Raw genomic sequence first — 18,760 nt, 5'->3', positions numbered from 1 at the left:
TCCCATTTTAACTTCGTTGCGTTTTTCTGTGTGTACGCAAACCAAATGCTTAAATCAAACACGTGTCTCGAGGAAAGGCAGGCAACTTTTTCTAAGGCACAACCTCACTTATTCCCGCCCTCAATTAATCCTGCGGCTTATCCTATTTCGATCTCATGTAATCAGAGGCATATGTCCTCCAAAAGGTGTTACAAGCAGACATCGTTGCTACCACTGACAAGCAACGCAGCCAGTTTTAATTTTTTATGGACGTTCATTTTTAATTTACGAGCTTCATTAGCCTATAATATTGTAACTTGTCACTTGCCGTTTTTCCATTCATGTCTGTCATATCTTATATATAGTGTTGCAGTCTTATTATAGACTTTTTTCTTCACCAACGTCCGAAAGTAACCAGTATGCATCCCACTTCCCAATGCACATATGCAATCCTTGTGCTATTGCATTATCATTCTTTGGACAGGACATCTGTGCTCTGAATGAGTCTCTAATCTTACAACACTAGAAATTTATTTCTTCAGTGGCATGAACGTAAGGCGACGGAGCGAATTTCGCTGGAGCTGGAGACTATGAGTGCCTATACGAAAACACTGGCAGACGTTTATACGCTATTATTAATTATTGCATTACATCATTAAACAATATGATGGAGGGAAATAGTTATCTGCTTTTTATTGTTTATGCATGTCGGTAGTATCGCGCCAATGTGCCTGCCTTTCTTCAGGCGCTTATTTCTTCTTGCTGAGGCATTTAACAAGAAAACAAATGATTACATGACGCGACGTAATATCAAAGTTTTTATTTATCGACACACAAAAGTAACAGGCTAGCAGGCGTTCAGTAAACATCTTGTTGTGATCATTGGTTCATTCTGACATGAATCAAGTGTCGCGAATGGTGTTCACCCGAAGGTAAAACATGGAAGTGACAGGAAAGAACACCGACTGGCAACTAATCTCAACAAATGTAGTTGTGAGCCAGCGCTATTTCCTGTCCTATAAGTTTCTCGTTTTGCCTTCCGGCAACTTAATTCGCACTGCTTTGTTCATATTAAGCCAGCCGTTGCTGGGGTGAGATCCGAAGTGGTTCTCTTGTCATATATTGTAATATGCAGGTATCATTTCTTTTTGCTGTTTAGAGGAAAGAAATGGTAGAGAATTATCCCAGTGTAATAGCAACAAGCTTTGCTTAAAGACAGAAAAATTATTTTAATCCTCTTCGTCAGTGTTTGCCGTTGATAAAGTGCAATAAAGGTACAAATAAAAGCTCTTCAGCATTACTACTCTTGGTTTTCAGGAGAGCCTGCGGGAGAACTATATATTTACAGGCTTCCTACAAGACCTTCGCCTCCCGTGGCCAGGGAAATCTCACGTGACCCGAGCACAGATCCTTAATACTTTAGTGCGATCATCACTACATCTCGGCATGCCAATGTTCTGGGCCTTCTACATTGGTCGACACCCAACACGTCCTTCGGAGAATACCATCTACATGAGACTGGACCCACGCTGCACTCAGTGGATTAGAAACATAGAGGCCCTTTATTCCAGGCGCAAGGCGGTAGATTACCTCAGGCGGTGCGCCGAGATCATGGGCACCAAAGGCCAGTCTTACTCGACGATGATCCGAGACGTGTTGATGACTCATGACGATATCGCTAAACTCGTACTCACGTTAGGGGGACTCGATGTCATACCCCGCTTCAACAACTTAAGCGACCCAGACTTACGGAGAGCGATAAATGGCCACCTTCCAGATGACTCGCAGCTCTGGCCCACGGACGAGATTGTCAACCTCCACCAGGAGCTGTTCACACAACTCGATTCCGCACACTTCAGCCGCAGAGGGTACGTGGATAAATTCCAAATATTTTTGGGCGCTTATGTGGTGTGGGCATTGTCTCCGATGGTTTCCACTTACCTGACTGACAGCTTGCTTGATGATATGGGCTATCTGGAGAGCAAGAAATATCACAATTTTTTTACCTGCCTGGAAGCCTTGGAAAGGTTGATGCCCCTGGTTCTCTGGCAAGTGCACAAAGACGCTCAAGAGGACCCTGCGCATACGTGGAACATCGTTCGGTTGTCGAAGCTGTCCGTAAGCAATTGGGTGCGAAGCTACAGCGAGTCCTTACAGAAGAAAGCAAAAGCCATCATGGAGCGCATCGTAGGCAACGCCTTCAACATGACAAAGTCATGGACGATGCTTGATCATGCGTACCTGTATCTCCCGAACGACACGAATGCAAAAATATTTGACTTGTATCAAAGGTCGTCGATGGCGACAATAACGTTCTTCAAGACGTCACTGCGTCGGCCGCGACACAGTATATACCACGTGCCAGGTATCGCCAGCGTCGAGTTGTATAATCTTCTGATTGGTCGGCAGGTGTCGGTATCACCTTACCTGGTGTCCCCGCCGATCTACGACTCTACACACCCAACCACTGTGCTTTCTGCTCTAGCTGGAGCAAACGTGGCTAAGGCGCTGTTCAAATTGATTCGGATTGCTCTCTACTACAACAGTCGATACGAGGTAAGCTACGAATGTCCTTTGTCTTGCAGTGCTTAGGCAGAGAAAATACGAGACTCCTAGAAAGTTTTTATATTCCTTTGTTTTCTTGGTATTGTCATATTTAGCAGATTCGCGCGCCGTTCCTTTATAGTGTCCCCATTTCTTTTAAATTTGCTGCGCTATTCACCTAGACAATGACTACGCAAGTAGTATTTTAGATGTGATTGAAAATGCGCTATATGCCTATTGCTTTCTTCATCAACCAGGATGCGCTCGAAATTGAACAAGGAGCCTTCTATTGCCGCTTTAACTATTCCCTTTCTCGGCCAACGGGGCCCACATATTTTGTTCCCACCTGATAAAAAGCGTCTGCTTCTTTCTTAACCAGTCTTGAAAAAGTACAAAAAGCTTAAAAATAATTTCTATCTATGTTGCACAATATTTCGCTTTATATATTAGATAGGACGTGGTAAACCAATATAGTAATTTGCAAACTGACTTTGATGTTTATTATTATGGCAAACTCTTAAAGTTTTTAACAAGCGTCTTACTGCCTTGGCATTTCTATAGCTAAGTGATCAGCGGAACTGAAAAATATTGCAATACTAAAACAATGTATAACATTTTTTATAAAAACATTTATTTCGTCTCATTTTACCACGACCCTCGGGAGAAAAAAATAAGTTTTGTGAAATAAAAAATAAATCGGTTCTTGTGCTCGGGGCACTTGAAGCGCATTCCATGGGCCCCTATGCATTCTTCATGAGCGCATCCGTTTCTTTTGCGGGTTGAATACACACTGAAAAAAGTGAGCAGCGGCATCGATAATATCTTGTACGGGAGGCACTTCCAGTCATATCGTTTGCTTGCTGATCAATTTGCACACCTTTCTTTTCGCTGAGGCGTCGTCCCCGAAAGTTTTCTTTTTTTGGCTGAGCACGGTGGAATGAAGCTTCAAGTACACTTACTTCAACACTTTTTAGGCCTGGATTTTCACGAAAATAAATGTATGATGCGATATAATGTTCGTTTGAAAGCTGTAGGCAGGTGTAGCGCAAACTGACGCGAGTGTATGGCAAAGTGTTTGGTGGAGAGTCTGTACACCACTGCCGTTTTCAGTCAAATCAAAAGAGGCACCGACGGAAATTCATGGCGCAATCAAATTAGGAGTAAGGAATAAAATTTTACGCATGTATTTAGGATTTATGTTGCCTATTGAAGATTGCTATTCTAGCTTCGTTCAAAAGAAATCAGTGGTTTGGAAGGCAACACATGTATAGGTAGTGTCGTGACGGCGCACATGTATGACAGGCTTAGTCGGTTTAATACATAGATAAAAAACCACTTTTAATTAAAATATGGGGATAAAGATATATGCGTAATTGAAAACAGCGGAAAACAATAAAACTTGCCTTTCAGAGTCACATATCGCACTACATATTCATCAATTCATCAAAACGTTGCCTGCTGCTAAAATATTCACAATCTCAGAACCTTCCTGGACGGTTTGTTCACATAAGAAGCTAGAGTTTCATTCCTGTGTGTTACTTTCTTCGCATAATTGACGAGAAGAATTCTGAGAAAAGTTTCAAATATCAAAGGAGCAGACCTTATAGCATGGTTGTTGTCAATTCCTTCCGGCCACTTCAGCAATGGTGAATTCTCAATTGCTGGTATAATACGGATTTTAAGCACTTCTAAAACATTTGTGTGTGGCAGGTACACGAAAGCTTATTTAAAGAAGATAAAATATTGTCCAAGAGGGCAACAAACTCTGTGTTCGGATAATGAACTACACTAGAATCTTATCCGTGCAGAAGGGTGCACATGAGACTGCTTCTTTTGCTAGTTTCAAGAAGAATAGCGCAAGCTTCACACCCGAAGTCACTGATTAACTTAACAATGCGTCCAGCGACGTAAGCTAAACCAGAATATGTTGCAGTTGGTAATGTAGTGGCAGAAGATGCCATCACTTTCTTCAGTTCGTCGGTTACTGGTTGCGGCAGAGCAGAAATGATTTCTTCGGCATTGACGCAAGATGCCTTGATTTTGCTCCCAGATGAAACGTCCATCTTGACAATGTGGTCAAGTGCCGCTGTTATGGCTCTCGCATCTAGCATGTCGTGTGCTCCACACATTAGCCGTACTTTCACGAAGGGAGCCTCAATGGGGTCGCTACCGAGTTTCCTGGTCTGGACGGAGCTTTACCGCAGGAAGTATTTACCCCAATGTCCCAGACAGCAAGACATTTATTACTGGTCTTCCCTGAATAAGACTATGGGCAAGCGTGAGGATAATGAAATGCGATTGTAGCGCATGAAAAGCCACTACCTAGCAAATACGGACATCGCAAATTGCTAACATAATCGGAACCATTAGGCGAGCGCTGCATTGCAAAGGTCTAACAATTAAGCGATCACTGTCTGCAGGGGACAGGTAGGTGTACCTTTTAGAGCGTGGCATCGAGAGGCGAAGTAGAGCCGGACGGAGAGATCAGGCTGTGTCTTGCGACGACGACTGGTCGGTTGGGTTAGATAATTGCCTTAACCCCAGAGAGTTTAGGCACGCGGTAACATGGAGAACGCTGATGTGTTTGTCCCGAGTCGCAAGACTTCCTGCGTATGCATAATATAAAATTAGGCTTGTCAGCACTGGGGTATTGCGCAGCGCGTAATTAGGGCACCCACAAATACCGCTGGAATGAGAGATGACTCGTGAGTGTGGTTCAGACGAGGCTCGTGTACCGCAAAAGGGAGATGTGCCTGCTTGCCGGAGCCGTTGCGTGACGGTTTAGCGACAATAACACGCTCGCAAGGGGGAATGTCACTGACGGTTCAGATTTCGCGAGAATTATCCGGCCAAAGTGACGACCACTTATTGGAGAGCATGGCGTCATGAATTACTGGATGGATGCGTCGAAACGGCAAGCCAAATTACCATTAACAACCATGGCGTTGAATTGACCACGTGCGTTGTCGACGCTTAGGTGACACACGGAGAAAGTTTAAGGTAGCGATCTCGCGTTTGCTTGTTAATTTCCTCTGTCTTTAAAAGAGCGCTCGTGTACAGGATAAAGTTGTGCGACAGGGCTCACACTTTCGCAGGCCAATTGTCGTTACTCTGGTCGCTGTCGTTTGCGCGTTTTTACTTTCTGGTGTACTTTTTTTGTGGAACAGGTGTCATGGAAGAGAGTTGTTAGTACTGGTAAAGTCAGAAAGGGAATGGCAGGTAGCTAGTATCCAATCACCCTGTGCTTCCGGCAGTTGTTTGCGGTTAGAGTGTGCGCTGTGTCCAGATCCATTAAAACCGATCCCGAGGGCAGAGTCGAGTGCTCCGGAATGAGGTCAGGTGCACAGCATCTTCGACTATGCCGGGTAAGGGTACTTTTCTGTTGCAAGACAGTTCCAAATTTTTGTTTTCTTTGACCTCTTTTCTGTAAATATTTTACGAAGTGCCTAAATTGTAGTAATGTAAATTTTATATTATATGCGCATGTTCAATCCCTCATTCCTGTCATCGTAGAAATCGTCACAGGGCCTTGTATTGCGGGTAAGCTGTAGCACAACGAGAAAGCCTTGAGTCCTTGTCAACTTCATCAAAGTGTCTCCCCACCTGAAATGTACTACCAGTATTGCTGAACCCGCATGCTTGGGGATTGTGATACACGGCGTTGGTTTAACACTCTACAAAGATTATATAGCTAGTTTCACAACAGCCATGTTCGAACGTTTCTCGGTTCTCTTTTCGTCGTACGCATTAGTATTACACTGTTAACGTTTCAGTGTCACATGGGCCGAAACGTGGGAATTGTGTGAGTTGATATCAATAACCGAAGTGACTTTCTTAGCATCGTATTCTGTTAGCAAACGCAACTGCCATCGCATTAGTTAATGTTTAGGCCGAAATTCCAGGTGTGGGTATGGAATACCTTCGCGTACACACGTATTTAAATTTGCAAAATTTTCCCGCGGATCCTGAGTAGATAAGACGCTCGAGTGCTCATCTCTGGGATGCTGGATTGATCGCGTCGGTATTTTCACCGAGGCGACACCTTAACCTCCTACTTCAAAGAAAGAATCTCATATGGGTGGAAATATCTAAGCTTTTATCGGCCTTCTCCTGGAACATCAGCCGGTTTGAGACATTAAACGTCGTTAAAATATAAACTAACCGATCAAGGTAATCTCTTACCAGTTAATTCCTTTTTTCGGTATCAACCTCAGTTTATAATGAATTTATTCTAGCGAACTCTGAAATGTAATAAATAATTGAATTCACACTGAATAATTGACAAAATGACATTTTTTAACAAGTTTTGTAAGGGAATTCAAAGAAAAACGGGCAAACAGCAAGTGAGTGAGCTCTGTGCCAATTTGATGTCGGTAACATATTACCCAAAGGAAAAATTGGTGCAGAAGTAAACATAAAGATTTCAATACGTTTCAGGGAGAACCACTAGCCTGAAAAAAAAAAAAACGAAAAGGAAGCACCTATAAACATATGCGGCAGCAAAAATAAAGCAGTGTACTGATTCCGTTAAAGCACCTATAAACATATGTGGCAGCAAAAATGAGACAGTGTACTTATTGCTATAAAGTTTGTGTGCTAAATGGGGGAAATCTAGGGAGCCAAAAATATCCAGAGAAAGCTAGTACAAAAGTCACTTTCTTTGTCGTAGGATCTTTATTGTCATCACACTCTGCAAACGAATTAGAAGGGTTTTTTTTTGTTCAAACTTGCCTTTTGCACTTAATGTGATATGATAACGAGGATATGAATGCCTGTCGCTAATTTATCCGAAAAGCGCTTAGGTGAACCGGAAGCTGCAATCAGATCTTGGGCCTATGCAGGTCCGAAATGCTTCGCGTCCACTCTAAAAGCACCTAGTTACTGCATTTTTTCCCGTTTTCTATTTCTTCATTACCTCTCCCAAATTGAAAATTTGGGAGAGGGGTTTTGAAAATTTTTGAAATGTGGGAAACCTGCTTTATAGTGAGATGGGTTAGGAATATGCGGGTACAGCTCTGAAGGCTTGACACTCATTTTTTACCAATGAAAGATTGTAGCTATACAACTTTTTAGCATGTTTTGCGTAGAAACCACCAAGACGAAGTCCTTCGTATTGATGGATATGTTTAATACGAGTTGCCGAATTCAAACAATAACTTTTACTACTAAGCTTTTTCGGACATCAGTGCAGTTATTCATATCGTGTTTACCTTTGTTCGGACATTCATTTGTCTCCTTCATTAGCTCTCATTGAAAGTAGCGCCACTAGTGAGGACAGCACCAGTAAATCCAATACAAGGGTAACCAAGAAGACGTTGCCTCGTACTGCTACATCTATCCTTGTGCAGAAGGATTCCTTTCGTGACATCGATCGTGGTGCGCGCAAGCAGCGCGAGGACTACCAGCGCATTGAGGCTGTCCTCAAGGCTACCAACCTGTTGCCTGATGTCACCGCTTCGGAGGTGCGAGACGTGTTCCTGGAGAGCATTGCGGCCCACACCGCGAGCTACATTCCACAGCTACAGTCCCCAGCCGTATCTCCTGCCAGCGGTGACGATGCAGCGCGCTTAGGAAAGGGAAACGAACTGCTCTGGGGTTTCAAGCCTGAAAAGCTCTTCTTTTACTTACGCTGTTTTTCGCAGTGCGGAGGAGCGGGCCGAAGGCTCCTGCGAAAGGTTCGTGCTGGCCCTTAAGCATTTTTTTTCAGCTATACTTTTGCTTGCATAAAATGTAAGATCGTGCGGCTACTTTTTTTGCATCATCTCATTTAATTTGTCGCCTAAACGAGGATCCTTGCTGTTGAGTCCGATCCCCGAATAAGGGGGGGGGGGGGAGATTCCCTCCTATTCGGAGTATCGCCCCGATGCTAAATTTAGATAACTGTCACATTTATCAAGCGTGAAAATGCTTCAAGCGGACCACATGGGCCATGTAAGTACGACTTCAGTACGTTCTTCATGAGGGACGACTTCATAGCCCAGGTCGGCATTGTTAATCACTTACTGAGGCCACCATGTGGTCGAGCTCGGGAGACTGGCACACGCTCGTCTTCTTCGCTCGGGAGCTCGCTCACGAGTCCGCCAGCCATTGGTGCTTCTGTGTTAGTTCTCAGTAAACCGACGTACTTAGCTCTACTGCACTCAGTGATACCTTTGGTGGAGCTTGCGGGGTAGATCATATGTAAGAGGAGTTTCTGGGCGCCTCCAAAGTCAAGCTACACACCGTGGACACGATACCTAAATACAAGGTGGTCGCCGTTGGTGAGGTTTAGCTCCCGAGTGTGGTCCCTTTTGCTCTCCATCCCCAATCATGACAGCCATGGCGGCAAGCCTGGTCCCTTTTGCTCTCCATTCCCAATCATCACGACCATGGCGGCAAACCAGATCCTTCAGCATCCAGTGAGTGTGCCGCCGCTGATCTTCCATGCTCCGAGTATGTCCACCTTGTTTCATGGCGAAAAAATTGAGGACGTTGAGGACTGGCTGACCGGCTACGAACTGGTCGCTGCTTTTAAGCGCGGGACGAGGACTGCAAGCTGCGGAAGGTTTATTTCGCACTTTAAGGCGCCGCCAAGATGTGGTTCAAAACCCGCGAGGCTACTATGACCATATGGCAAGATTTCCTGCGGCAGCTGCTTGAAAGGTTTTGAAACGATGCAAAAAAAGAGGTAGCTGAACTGTGTCTTCAACCCCGAGCGCAGCGGCCTAATGAGAGCATCGCCATGTGTGTGGAAGGAATGACTGGAATTTTAAACCACACAGGTCCGTACAAATCAGAGGCAAAGGGGCCCCGTCTTATGCGAGGTGTCAAGGAGCATCTATCTGTTCTTCGGCCTTGTACTTGAACCTCCATGTACTGCGGCTGAGTTTACGAGGGAAGCGACAAGCATGGAGGAGCGGGCTCAACCGCAGCGATTTGTGCATTTTGATCAGCCTACGAACATTACTGCTGTGGACTTCCGCTTGCCGATGCCCGAGTTCGTGAACTTATCCCAAGTATCGTGCGCAAATATGTGGAAAAGCTGCCCCCTCCCGAGCAACAACCGCGTTTCGGAAGTATCTCGGATGTTGTCCTACAAGAGCTCCGCCACGCATTGCCGTCAATGCCACCCACCCCGCTGCCTGCGCCATATTTCATGACCTACAGCGACGTGTTGCGCACCCCTGCACCAGCACCCCCGGAATCAATCCTGCAGCCCCGCTCCTCCCGCTAGTCCTGTTTCCCGATATCCAGTTTCTGCTGGTCTGCCTGACGCTCTACCACTGGTTAGGAAAGCAAATGTGAGTCGCACGCTGAACAGCCTACCTCTGAGCTTTCACTACGGCGAAGCCAGTCATGTACTGCGCCACTTCCTCCTTCGTCGGAAAGGTTTTCGTGGAGGATGCAACTCAACAGCGCATTAATCAATGACTTCGGGACATCGAGCAGTACCTCAGCTACAACATCCCTTCAGTGGCTTTACCACGATGCCTGGCCAAGTTATAGTGACCATGACAGATCTTCTCATCGAGCCGTCAATCTTCTATTAGGCAGCCCCCAAATCCGCGCCGAGAAAACTGAGGACGGCGACCCTCGGGATTAAGACCGCCATCGACCAGGATAACGACCAACATCCTCCGCTCGCCGACTCGATAAAAAGTCTGACCTCCGACCCTCCGCTCCGACCAGCAGTCCGGCCACTTTGCTACGATCGCAGAAGCTTTCATCCGGAGCCCCAATTGATGCACCAAACGACCAAGCAGTCCTACGAAACCCGATGATCACAGCTTTTTATCGACGCCGCAATTAGACGCTCTGAACGGCCCACCAGTCCGACGACCCATAGTACGGCGTACTTTGTTGACGGTGAGCACCTTTCCGCTAAGATACCGATCGTCCTTGAGAAGACCCACACGACTGGACTTATAAATACCGGCACTGCTTTTGCGTTATGAGCCGTGGCCTTGGTACCCTTCTACGCAAAGTACTGACTCTTCGTAAGGAGCGCTGATACAGACAGCCGGAGGGCAAGCCATGACGCCGCTAGAAGTGGGCGCCACTCGACTAGAGATAACTTTCACTGCTTGCTTCGCTGTTCTGGCAGACTGCTCCAATGACCTCATCATCGGCCTGTATTTTCTCCGGGAAAACGGCGCAATCATTGACCTCTGTGAACTCATGATGACGTTTTTCACCTAATCGCAAATTTCGACAACTGCGTACCAGGCCGGGCAAATTTTCGTCGGTGAGGGGATCACGTTACTCCGTTACGCTCCACCTTATTTGTTACAGTGCAGTGGGACAACCCTCCCACCCTTCAGGGCTTCACGGAAACGAACGTGTAGTTATTGTTGGGCCTACAAGTCAGCGTCATACGTGAGTACTTGACATGAGTAACAAGCGAGCTGAACATCTCTTAACGTTTGTCAGCGCCGATTATCGCCATTTGCCAAAATTTACAGCCTTCGCTTATTTTGATGAATTCAGCGAGCCCTCCACCCACTGCACGATATCGGTGGTCAACACGAACCCTGTCGAGTGCACTGAATATACAGTTCAAACTGACCTGAATCCTGACTTGCCTCTCCATCAGAAACGCCACCTTAAAGCAATTCTTGACTCTTAACATGACTGCTTTTCCGCCACTTTTGACTTTAAACAGACTTAAGTAGCAAATAATCGCATTATAGTTGATCTTTCCGAAAGCCCTATCCGCCAAAACCCCTACCGAGTGTCGGCGGAGGAACGAGAGGCTAGTTGGACCCAAGTTCCTGATATTCTACCAGATGACGTGAATAAGCCATCCACAAGCCCATTGGCAACGCCAGTTGTGCTGTTCGCCAAAAATTATGTAACAGTCAGATTCGGCGTCAACTACAACACGCTCAAGACAATTATGAAAAAAGGACGTCCGCCCATTCCCTACAATCAACAAGTCGTTCTGCCGACTCTACCATGCCCGGCATTTTTCATCGCTCTATCTACGCAGTGGATATTCGCTAATCGAAGTCGAGGAACGAGATCGCGAGAAGACCGCGCTCATTACTTCTGAGGGAGTTTGCGAATATAAGGTGCTCGCCTTCGGCTTGTGCTCCGTTTCCTCGACCTTTCAAAGAATGACGGCCAGTCTTGTAGCGGGCCTCAAAAAGGCCGTCCAGCTTCGTCTACTTTGACGACATTGTCATTTTCACTAAGCGTATTTTAGCGCTTAGTAGCCGTGCTAGATTCCTTTCGCGCGGCCGTTCTCTGTATAAAACCAGAAAAATGCCACTGCATTCCTACATCTAAACTTTCTGGCACACGCCGTCAGCGCTGAGGGTATTAGCACTGATTCAGAGAAGACGGCTGCTGTAGCTGCGTTCCCGATCCCCAGTGATAAAAGTGCTGTGCCTTGGTTTTTGATCTTTGGCTCATGTTACAGACGTTTTGTGTCCAACTTCTCCCGCATAATCGAACCACTGACTCATTGAACATAGGACGACATACCTTTCATCTGGGCCGACGAGAAGAAAATAGCATTCGAGGAGCTTCGCAAACGCCTCCAAACAACGCCCAAATGTGGCCACTTCGGCGAGGAAGCGGAGACAGAACTGCATACCGACGCCAGTAACGTCGGCCTCGGGGCAGTTCTCGTTTAGTGGCGAGGTGGTGTTTAGCGGGCGATAGCTTGCACCAGCCGCACCCTGTCTCGTTTCGAACCAAATTATTCTACTACTGAAAAGGAGTGACTTGTCATTGTGGGGGCGGTAACAAAATTTCGGCTCTATTTGCATGGTCACCCGTAAAGAGTTTTCAGAAAGCACCACTCACACTGTTAGCTAGCGAATCTTACTCTTCGGAGTGGTTTGCAAGCTGGAGTCTCCGCTTACAGGAGTTCGACGTCACTATTGTGTGCAAGTCCGGCAAGAAACATAGTGATGGTGGCTGTCCATCCCGAGGCCTTATCACGTGTTATTCCTCTGAAACAGATGACTCTGTTTTTCTCAGTGCTCTCATGATGCCCATCTCGCTCAACAGCAGCGAGACCACACCGAACTTCTGCCGCTCATCGATTACCTCGAGGAAAGCGCATCATCTCCGTCTCGCCTTTTTGCGCTCGCCCTGCCGTCGTTCTGTTTGCGAGACGGCGCCATCTACAGGAAAAAGTACACTACCACAGACATTCAGTACATGCTGGTCGTCCCAACGGCAGTCCGCACCGACGTTTTCCAGGCACGCCATGATGAGCTTTCTGCCGGGCATCTCAGTTTCTCTCGGACCTTGGAACGGGTACGACAGAAGTACTACTGGCCCAAGCTTGCTGCTGTTGTCAAGCGCTACGTAAACATGTGCCGATATTGCCAACGTTGAAAGAAGCTGCATGTCATGCTGGTCGACCTGCTGCAACCTGTTTATTCTCCTCATTACCTTTTTCCCAAGTCGGTATAGACCTGCTTGACCATTTCCAACGTCATTATGGGGCAACAGGTAATTATAGTGTCCACTTGTTACCTCACCCACTATTGTGAAACTAAATCAATGCCCAGAGGCACTTATACGGATAATGCGAACTTTTTCATCTTTAACCTAGTCCTTCGTCACGGTGCCCCATGGGGACGCCGTTTTAACGGACAGAGACGGCATTTACTTCAGCTGTAACCAAGAAACGTATGAAGCTCAGTGGCACTTGTCCTCACAGAATAACAGCTTACCATTCTCAGACGAATGGCGTTACTGAGCGACTCAGTAAGACCATCGCCGCTATTCTTTCTACGTACGTCGACGAAGACATTAAGAACTGGGATTATTTATTGGCGTATGCAACATTACACTTTTCGTTCGAAGTATACGGTCGCGAAACCGTTACAGTGCTGGACGCAATGCAACTGACTGATTTTGCCTACTGTCAGTAGCAGGAGATGACAAATTCGTTCAGCACGCTGATGTGTCCACCAGATGGCTTGACAGAGAGTTCGTACAAAGTAAGCTTGGGATGCTCAACGCTACAACCTTCGTCGCAGGGAGGTAATTTAAAACCCCGGCAATCATGTTTTGGTGTGGACCCCTGTTCGCCAGCGGGGTTGCTCCAAGACGCTTCTGCGCCTCTACTTCGACCCCTACGAGGTGTTGCGCAAGCTCAGCCACATCATTTACGAAGTGATCCCGCCCGTAACTGTTCGCTCCCGATTCCAGGTACAATCAGAAGTCGTGCACGTTGTCAGAATGAAACCTTTTTACGCCCGCTTGGTCAAGCCATATGTGATTTTTTTTTCTTCCTGTGATTGCTTCTTACTTTTCCATGTGAAGTTGACATTGTAACTTTTCATTCAGATTTTCACGTGACCCAAGCAGAGGGCATTGTGGCAGTGGGTGGGGTGGGCAGTACAAAATCTTGTACTGCCCACCCAAATTGTACTGCCAAATTAAGAATGCCCAAATATCATTTACCCTATTTTAATAAATGGCTTAATTGCAAGCGGGGGAAATGACTTTTCTCTTCGCATCTCATTAATATGGCGTCACAGAGGATGAGGGCAGTGAATTGTATACATTGATTTCAAAATGAAACCACCAAGTTGCCAAAGGACACAATGAGCCGCTTACCAAGGGAAAAAACGCCCTTAAAAACGTCCTTGAGCAACTAGATAAAAAATATGTGGCGACGAAGCAGGGGTGATGCTTCTCTGCGTCAGGAAAAGATAACCGAGTACTCTTTAAACGGATTTTTATTTGGGAACACAGCGCGGAACAGGACGCAACACCATGTTCACATTCTTGTTTGTAGAAACATTGTGTTTTCGCTTTTAAATGTTCATCTCTTTTTCTGGTTATCAGCACTGGAGATAACTTTCATGCAGCAGAAATTATTTATCAGAGCTTATCCCTCTTAACGTTTTTGTTGTCTTTGGCCGATTCTTTCTTCAAGAAAGGTTTTTAGCAGTGTTTTTCCCCCCTGAATTGATCACGTGGTTTGATAGGCACCACTTAAATACGGGTCACCTTCTTTCTTTTGAAATAAAAGTTGTCAGTTCAGCGCTCCGTCCTGTCTACCTTTGTTTTCTTGTGTTGCGTCCTGTTCCGCGCTGTGTTCCCAAATATGGATTTTAACCAACTAGCCCAACAGCAAGTGTTCTTTAAACGGACAGCAAAACTAAGGAAATAATTGATCAAAGCAAATAAAGCGTACTAGGCACGGAATGATACTTCCGTATCATTCCCTTGATGTGTATTGTGTGCTTCTGCTGTGTGTCGTCGCCTACTCTGCTGCGTGGTGCATCATGTAGGCACGGAGTATTTTACGCCGTGGTTCTTAACAGGGTCAAGGAAGAGACTGTGCAGACCCCGTCTGGGTTTGGTAAGAAAAAGCTTGTAAAATATTTCGTGACATATGTGTACCTTCAATCTTTGCAGATCGCAATTTGCAACGTCGCTCTACCGGCTGTGAAACGTTTTCGGCAAGCATTCAAGTGCGGGCCGCAGCATCGGCTCGTCACAAATTTCTCCTGGCCGGAACACAAGACGGAACCTATCATTGGGCCATCATAGCTGTCGATGCGTACCATGCGCTCAACATTTATTGTTGATCACGGGCGCGAATTAACCATCTGACAACCTTCGCAGAAGCTAGACTGTGATAATCATTTGATGGCAATTTTTACTGCATATGACAACAGCTATATTTTCATCGTCACACGGATAGGATATTTGTCCTTCAAATGTGCACCTAAGTCGCAGCGGCCTGCTAAAATCCTCCATGTGTGCGGGCATTTGTCCGACTAAGGTGCGGACGCTCAAGTGTGAACGGCAATGTTCTCTTTACCTGGAAAAATGGCGACTTCATCCTGGGCGGATTGTTTTGACAAGAACGATGTATATTGCTCAATTTAAATGCCGCTTCAGTGTATTTTCTTCTTTAGAGGTACCAAGGAACTGCTCTGCAGTGTTTGTTATAGTCTTAAAAGCGCTTAAACATTATATTTCCTGTATTGCCGTACGCCAGTGTATTGAAAACCATTTCCTCTCTCCTAAACTTCTTGCTTTCCGCAAAAGCTCATAGTACGCTGAAAAGAAACCAGGGCCGTCATTGCATTCATTTCAGTTTTTTTTTTGTGTTATGTGTCTGCTGTGATGTTTTGCTCCACTTTCTTTTTTCATGACAAGTGCTCTCTGGACGCCTTGCCGCAAAATATTCAAATATTTTTCTAATAGGACATCTAACGTAAACTTGTGCGTGCTTGGTTTTCAATTGAACAATATTCAGAATTGCGCCATGTCAAATGTTGCCTTGAACATTGTACGTTAAAGAAAATTAGTTGGAAGTTTGAAAACCCCTTGTTGCTTCCGGCTTTGTATTGATATTAAATAGATTTTGGTAGTTTGTACCTTTTCGTTGTGTGTCAGCCGAGACATTCAGAACATTGCTGGTAGCTACACCTAACCTTGCCGGCGAAGATTCACAGGCTTCTAGTGTGAGGGAATATAGAGAGCATATAGAGATATTTCGTTTCGAATGGTTGTTAAAAGAAACTGAATAAGAAGCAAATTCATCTGTTTAACATGATTGTCGTTTTTGTTACTGGTTTTGACGCATTGCGGTGATTGGTATTTAACTGCACTGTTTTGTTGTTTGTTTTGCTTATTCGAAAATGTTCGAAACGCTTTTGGTATCAATGCATTCTGTGTTAAACTGTTTGTGTCACGGTATTTTTGATTTTTTTTTTCACCACGGCAGCGAGCACTCCTGAAGACATCCGTAGTTATAATGCCATGCTTGGTGAGGAGAAACCTCCACGCCATTGTCTATTTAATTCTACTGCTTGAGCTTGCATTCAGTTCAGGTGCGCCAAGATTTACTGCCACAACACGGCTAGGAAAATACGCCCTAGTAAGAGGTTTTATGCGCCCCTGCTTAGTGTCCGGTAATATTAGGGATGCCTAACACACATTAGTAGCTTTTTACTGCTTCGGTGATATCTCACACAACTCTCTTTCAACACAGTACAATACGTCCCCAGTATACCTGGAAGCATAAACCTACATCTACCTCAGAGAGGTGAAAACCGCGCTGCTTACCGTAAAACAAAAGGCTTCGCACTATACGGTAGCTCAGTGTTAAGACTGGTGACTACGTAGCCCGGTTTCGATGTACTCCGCTGCCCCAGAGTTTCGACGGAGGCGAACGAAATGGACTTGTTTATTACTACGCGATGTCATTTCACATTAAGTAACGACAGCTGGTCGAAATTTCCATGGATCATTCACTGTGATGTACTCAACAGCTTGAGTTCTTAAGACGTAAAAACTATGATAGCCAGACCGAAATGTAGGGATTAGCGCGTCCAAGAAAATGCCTGTAGGAAAACTAGCTATATTTGATATACAGCGAAATTGCATTCGGATCGAGTATAACCTATGCAACAGGCCTCCGGGTTGGTTTTCCTTCAGAAGTACGGATGAATATTTTCTCGCGATGACAATCATTAAAAGCTGCTGATGCTTATCAAGCGTGTGCAGGGATAGTTACTATGAGTTCTAATTCCAAACATTTTGCATTATTGCTCTGCACTCCAACAAGGTAATGGGTATTTGTGTTTTCGCGTGTGCATACAATTGACGGTATACCCTGCCCAGTACTACGTGTGGCATTACATCAATGTTTGGTGTATTCAGAAGAATTCCTACATTCTACACGTACCTCGTAGGCACAAAGCGACGACTATGAAAACGGCTATGGCTTTCACCGCATACACTCGACAAAAGAGAGGAAAATACAGCACTGCGCTTCAGTCTGCTTAAGACTGAAAATTGCAAAGGACTTTTTAAAAAACTGTTTTCACTAACTGCATCGTCATAGTAATCGCTACTATCATAAGATTTCTACTACTCCCAACTAAAGCTCCGTCAACTCACCGTTACAAACATAATTATCATTTTCACTAACTGGATCGTCATAACCATCGCTATTATCTTCATGGCTATGTATAACGGCCTTGTCATTGTCGTCGCTATTATCATCCGCACGCTCACAAGAGAGACAAGGAACGCTCCCCGCAGGGAGAAGATCTGCGTCTTCGGCTGGGGACAGAGACCCGGTGGAGGAAGGCTTTTCTTCGCGACCACATTTCCTGAGCACATGTCGGCCGGCGCTACGCCTCAGCCTAGTAAACGTTTTTTTTTTTCTTCAGAAAACACCTTTAACTATGCATTACATGCTGTCATTTGAGGGCTGACCTTACCAGGCTATTCGTTACAAGATTTATCGCTATCCGCTTCTCTTGCGGTTATTAATAGCTAAAGCGTAGACAATGCTGCTATGTAGTCACTGGAGTTTTCACATTGATCGGACTTCGTTTTGTATCCGTTCCCTCTCCACACATATGTTTTCGGGGAACAGCGCTCAAACGCCCAGCTGGGGCATTGGGAACCACTTAACATGAAGCAGAATGTCGAAAAAACTCAGTCCTCGGTGATTTCCTTGCAAATGACCCCCAACTGAAATACCTGCTGCGAGGCGTGATGGCCGAACTCGCCTGTCCCTTCACCTAAATGGGTGCAGTAAACGTATAACAGGCATTAATACTGCATGAAAGCTCATTCGCAAAAATAAAAACAAATGTTCTCAAAAATGTTACGCGTGCGCGCGCACACACACACGCACGCACCCCCCCCCCCCCTCACACACAGACGCACGCACGCACGCGCGCACACACACACACACACACGCACACAAACACACACATGACCTGGCCGGGGGATAGGCACAACCTGGACGCCCCAACCAGGCCCCCGAAGGCAGCCCGCAAGGCTGCTATGCAATCTTTACGTTCGGCCTCTTTATCAACAAATGCTCTTCGCCATCACAACCGCGAACTCCGTCAAGAATCACTGACAGCTTCATTGCAAGAGCAATAACGCTCTCTCCTGGTTTCCTCGAGTTTCCCTTCTAATAAACGCCTAATTCCAGCATATGTATGTGGTCGTAAGGTATAACTTTGGTTTTTCGTTTCAAGGTGTGGACGGAGGAAAAGATTGTACAATGGTTCATTTATATTCTATATTATTCTCACTGCTTTTATGATTTTATGTCGCGTTTTAAGTTCCTGCACTTATTCACAGTCGGATGTATAGTAAGAGTAGAAGGGTATTGGCAAAGGTGATTTCCGTGCAGTCCTGCATTCGTCGTACACCCGAATGCATATTGCTCCTTGCAATTACTTAGTTTTGAGAAAGCCTATAAAATATGAAATCACATAAAGTATAGTAATGAAGACAGATAGGT

The sequence above is a fragment of the Amblyomma maculatum genome, chromosome 11, assembly GCF_055883805.1.
Source record: "Amblyomma maculatum isolate TAMU_Amacu chromosome 11, ASM5588380v1, whole genome shotgun sequence".
Classification (NCBI taxonomy): domain Eukaryota; kingdom Metazoa; phylum Arthropoda; class Arachnida; order Ixodida; family Ixodidae; genus Amblyomma; species Amblyomma maculatum.
Note: the sequence above shows the minus strand (reverse complement) of the source record.